Source organism: Gossypium arboreum, chromosome 8 (genome assembly GCF_025698485.1).
Source record: "Gossypium arboreum isolate Shixiya-1 chromosome 8, ASM2569848v2, whole genome shotgun sequence".
NCBI lineage: Eukaryota > Viridiplantae > Streptophyta > Magnoliopsida > Malvales > Malvaceae > Gossypium > Gossypium arboreum.
The window spans coordinates 34,246,341-34,252,497 of NC_069077.1; positions in this window are offsets into that span (position 1 = coordinate 34,246,341).

Consider the following 6,157-nt stretch of genomic DNA (forward strand, 5'->3'; position numbering starts at 1 on the left):
GAAAAGTAAAATTACTAAAGCAGCCCAATTTAGCCTCATTGATGGGCTTCTAACCTTCTCACCTGTAATTAATGAGGTTTCTTTCTCCTCCTCTATTTCCGGTCCTACCCCCAAAACTCATTTTGTTCAACAGCTTCCCAATGTTGGGATATTTTAAATATTATTACAAGATTAAATAAATATGTGTGTTATAAATAATTATAAAACGAAAAAACCATAATTCAAAAAATATAAAAGTATTTTTTATTAATTAATAAAAAAGATTTTTAAAATGAAGAAGAAGAATTTCATAAACCTTCCAAATCTGAACCACTTTAAAATAAATGGCCTTATAAGAATTTTAGCATCTATACCTGCGACTCCAACATTTCCAATCACAATGTATTCATTGCTCATGTCATTTTACTCATTTGGTTTTTCTCGTACAACACAGTTGAGTTGAGAACCAGTTTCGTGAAAAAGGCAAATTCAGAATCCCAAAGTTACAAAAAGACCCTTTCTTTTTCCCCTAGATTCGCAGTTCAATATCAGATGCCATAAATAATACAAAAATCCCTTCAGTCTTCTGCCACAATCATACGTCACATCTTTCAATTCTGGTTTTACTCCTCTACTATGTTTGAATTGTAGATTAAAACTAATATTTTTATTTCCCATAATTTAGTCATTTACTTTAATGCCATGATTACTTTCTACCATTTTTTTTTTTACTGTTATCCTGTTATACAATTAATAACCACAATAATTAAAGTTTCAAAAGAGAAGTGAGCGAGGTATCAAAATTATAAATTTAACCCCAATTTATATTAACAATAAATTATAAATATAATTTATCTATCCAAATTAAATTTTACAGAGGCTTCAAAATATTTGTTTATAATAACAATGAGTTAATCTAAGTCAAATATTTATTAATTTCAAAATAATAATAACATAGTATTGTGGTAATAATAACAAAGGCTCAAAAAGTAATGATACTTTGTACATTTGAGTCACTTATCTCATTACTTATCAAAATTTTATTAATTTAATTTATATGTGATTTTAGTATTTAAAATATGATTTATATATTAAAATTAAATTTTACAAATAATTTGTATTAATTTCTTAAAAGCATTTAAAATTAATATTTCGTATATTATAATATTAATAAATTTTAATTTTAATTTATTTTTATGTCTAAAAATGTATTTTGATATATGAAATTTTAAATCAAATTAATTTGTAATGATAAAAAAAAAAAATGAACTCAAACTCTCCTCCACTCACTGACTCACTTCCGCCAAATATCAACAATGTTAGTGTATATATAACATGAATGGCTGATGTTATTGGAATGAGCTGGTTCTTGATCGATTATCAGCCGCGGGGATTTAAAAATATAGAAATTAGAAACATTACTTGTTCCAGTAAACAGGAAAGTCTTTAAGTACCACTGCTCACCCTAATTTCTTAATGCTATATTAAATTTAAAATAATTAATTTTGATCATAGGCAATTTAATCAACATTCGATTCAAGGATGATTAGATGAATATGAATAAATTAAGTTGTAAAGTATGTGAACAAAACAATATTGACTTAAGTTTGAAATAGCAAAGGTGGTAGGAAGGCATGTGGATGAATGGGTTTGAATTTGTGAAATTATTAGATATCATCATTCTCAATGTGGATTACAGAGAGGGATTCAATGGCCAGCTAGAGCTCTTTTTTTTTTTATTATAATTTAGTAAAGCAATGTGATTAGCACATGTTCTTCTTCTGACATGGACCGTTGGAATTGGCACATAATATACCTTCTTTTACCCATTTTCCTCGGATTCTTTTAAAATATATGTATTCAATACTACATTGTTTTCCTTTTTAGATTATGTGTGTTTCATTCTCCTTAAAATATTAAACTATCATTTTCAAATTTCAGGATTTTATTATTATTATTATTATTTTTGGTGGTAAGCAGCCAGTAAGCACCACCAAAATTTAAGCTGTCTTTTTTTTTTTTCTTCTTCTTTTTGGGCCACATTTTAATCAGCTAAGAAGCTTAGCAATGTGTAAAGGTGCATGACTTTGCACAGGGGTCATCATCCCACGTGAATTTCCATAATCTAGGCACGTGCGTTCCCGTGTCCCCCACTACGATTTCAACTTGTAACATTTTCTTTTTAATTTATAACTTCTTCGGATTACATTAAACACAAATATATAATTTAAAGCTTTAATTTAATCACAATCTATGTGGTATGCACTTTTTAGATTTTTGAAATTAGTTTTTCTATTTTAAATTTTAAAATTTTTATTTTAATTCTCTTTATTAGAATAATTAATCACCACAAGAATTTAATTACGCGTAATTTCACAGTTTTTAAACATTACTCGAACATTATTCTTAAAGAATCCTCATCCCCTCTTCCCGACAAATATCTGTCACCAAGGTAAAAGAAGGGCAAGCAACTTTAATATGTCAAGACTCCTCATAATCTATATTGGCTCTTTTCACCCTCGTAGCATGAACCGCCACTCTTATATTTTGTGTTGTAATAAATAGTATTGTTAACAAACTTGTACATTTTAATAATTAAAATTTGTTTATGTGGATAATTTAATAATCTTTATTTAGTGCTTAAATCCTTATATTGTTAGTAAATCACTTGTTAAAAAATATAATAATTTTATTTGTTTTTTATAATTTTTATTCATTCTTTAATTAATGATGCGTCTTAACTTGGTTTATTCAGTGTGTCGAATACAAACCTTGATTTAAAAATATCTATTAAGGTTGTTTGATTTTAAATCAATTATTTACTACTTATAAAAGATTAGGCCTATATTTAACAATTATTTACTATACTTATAAAACAATATTTGGGCCGTTGGGCATTCACGTCATGGATTTGCCCCCTTGGCTACAAACATGTCTTGACGATTGGGATTATGCGAGAATATATGCCTTTTTAACCAATTAAACAAAATTGGTTAAAGCTTTGGTAGGTAACAAATGTCTTTATTTTAAGCTTAGTTAATACATTATTCGGATATAAATAATCAATATTTTATTTTATTTGTTTCAAAGAAATTATATATAGTAATTCAAAAATAAATATACATGGACCAAATGTTGTAATTTATATTAAAAATTTTGGTTCGTGTAAAATTAATTCAATCGTTCGAATTAACAATTAGTTGGTTAGATAGTTTAATTATATAAGTTTGTTGAGTGTTTTTGTGAATCTATCTCTCATGGAAGCTAATTTTCATATTTATATGGCACGATTCTTAAATGTGACGTAATAGGTAGGTCCCCATACATACCAACACGTACCTTGTTCTAAGGTCAACACGTGTTCCCTAAGTGTGGATTCGTTTGCATGATGATACAAACCCACCACCACGTGCTGAAGTACCAGATTATGTTAAACCAACATTTTAATCAGAATAAATTATTTAAACTAATAATGGTATCATAAAAGCTGAGGTACCAAATTGTATGTTAAAAATTAAAGTATAAAGATTAAATTTCGAATTTGAACGTAATATAGGGATCAAAACTAAAATCTGATCATTAAGGCTACATATTTGGACACGTATATGTCAATGATTTAATCGGAATGAAATATTTAAACTAACAATGATATTATTAAAATTGAAGTATGAAAAGTGTAAATATTAAAATTGAAACTTGAACATATTATAATGATTAAAATTGAAATTGGACTTTTTTATAAAACAAAAACATGTTTGTTTAATTGGTGTGTCATAAAAAGACTGCCAAAATAATTAATTCATTCAATTTTTCAACCATTGCCCCCACAAACAAGCTAAATAGGCAAAAGCAAAAGAGATAAGTAAAATGAGTCTATTGGCTTGGCCAAATAATGGTGAGACACGTGTAGCATACCTATTTCATTCAAAATAAATGGCTTCAAATATTCAAAAAATATATTATTTGAATCAATTTGGATTCAATTTTCTACAGTCGTTTTCTTTTTTCTTTTTTTTGTTAAACTCGTTTTTTTAATTTAATATTTTTTATTAAACCTTTTCAAATATTAGCAAATTAACTGATATAATCTTTACAGGGGTAGTTCATGCAACCTTAATTGGCACATGATATCTTGTTCCCCTGTTTTGGAACTGCCATAAGCTGCAATTCTCGTTACCACAGCAAACAACAACAAGAAACCTTTAATCAATAATTTTCCTGCCCCCTTTTCATACAAAACAACAAGCATCCACTTCAATAGATTCCTACCCTACATAAAAACCTATCAATTATTCACATTTGTTGGAAAATTTGGTGTCATACTTTATATAAACAACCTTACGATCTCATAGCGTATTCAAAAGAAACTTGACACATGTCTTCTGACAGAATGAACATTCCAATAAATTATGCAAAGTCGACCTATCAACTAATGTACCTTGAAGTAACTTGCGAACATTAACCCAACGAACCTTGGGAGTATGTAACGTCCATGTGGAAAAGTTCAAGGCCAGTAATTGCTAGTTGTCCTAAAACGCTTTATTTTAGGATGTAGAACATCACATCATCGTCGTTATCAGAAATATCAAATCAAACTTCTATATCAGTAGCCTTAAACACGTAGCTAAACTTGCCTCTCACTATAAAAGAACCATGCAGATAGCTCATACACTCTCACGTAAACACTTATTCTTCTTGAACCCTAAACTCTCCTACTAAATACCTTATTCCTTACATTCACCCAAGTGCTCTTCCGTGCAAATCACCACTTACTTCCCCCTATTAATCTAATTGTTAATAGCTTTAGATTCAAGCCTTATGGATGAAAAATAAAAAACAAGATTATGATAATTTTACTTCTATTTAATAATCCAACTTTATTTAACTTCAAATTTGGTTGAAGTACAATATTAGAATATCAAAAGTTTTTTAGACCCCAAAAAACAACCAGAATCTCTCCATTTCTCTTTATGTGATTCAAAATCAAAGCATGCGCGTGACTATAAAGGTGAATTTAAGGGGAGACGAGGGTCTTGGCTTTAAAAAAATATATATAATTTAATTTTTTCATAAATGAAATTAAAGATTTTTTTATATGATGTTTAAAATGATTCATAATCTTAATTCTTAAATAAGAGAATAAACATACATCAGCATATTGAAATTTATATCCTCTTACATTAGTAACAATGTTAATACCAATCGAACTAAAACTCGATTTAAAATTACAAGTTAATATATAATAGAATTGCACTTTAATTCTCTTTGAATTCGTCTTTGGTGATTATTGCCAATAGATAACAAGTTAAGGAAAGCTTCATTCATGTATTGAAAGAGATTTTTTTTTAGAAACATGAATTTTGTATACATTAATTAACATCATATAAATGTGAAATCTTAATTAACATCATATTTTAGGTTCGGTTTTTGAATAACTCGTCCCTCTTCTGTTAGACGATAGCTTAGAGAAGCCTAGAAAGTGGACCCCCGGGGAATTGGAGCAATTAGCAATGAAGAGGGCCCATTTATAGCTATACCTCGACCATCTACAACCTGGAATCCCTTAGCTGTAGAAGAGCTGCCGCAATGTTTTTATGAAAGGAACAGACCCTTAGTCCACTCTGACTTGTCCATGGTCTTACAACAATGGTCCCAAGCTTATGGGACTGGAAAAAATATCACTAACAGCGAATACTGCATTTGTTTCCCTGTCGGACCATAAATTAGCATTCCATTTTATCTCAAATTTCAACCACCCAATTAATTCATAATATACCCCATCCATCATTTTAGTTTAAAAATTCTCATACTTGAATAAATTAAACATAAGTATCAACCGATTAAGTCAGTTAATTCTGATAATCTATAGAGTTAACTTATTTTAATTATCTATTTATTAGTAATCAGCTTTTGTTTGGTGGTGTGTGAGTGTATTTTTAAAACAAGTTTTATTTGGTGATTATATCTTATTATGGTATAAAAAGTGAATATGTTTGGATAAAAATATAAACTCGAAAAATGGGTTTGGGCAAAAAAAATAAGGCCTGTTTAGAAAATGGGTCAGGCACCAGATTTGCAAAAAAAAAAATTATTGTTATTTTTTTTGTTTTGTTGTAATTTTATTATTATATTGCTAATATTTTGTTGTTATTATTTATATATTATATAACTTGTGTTT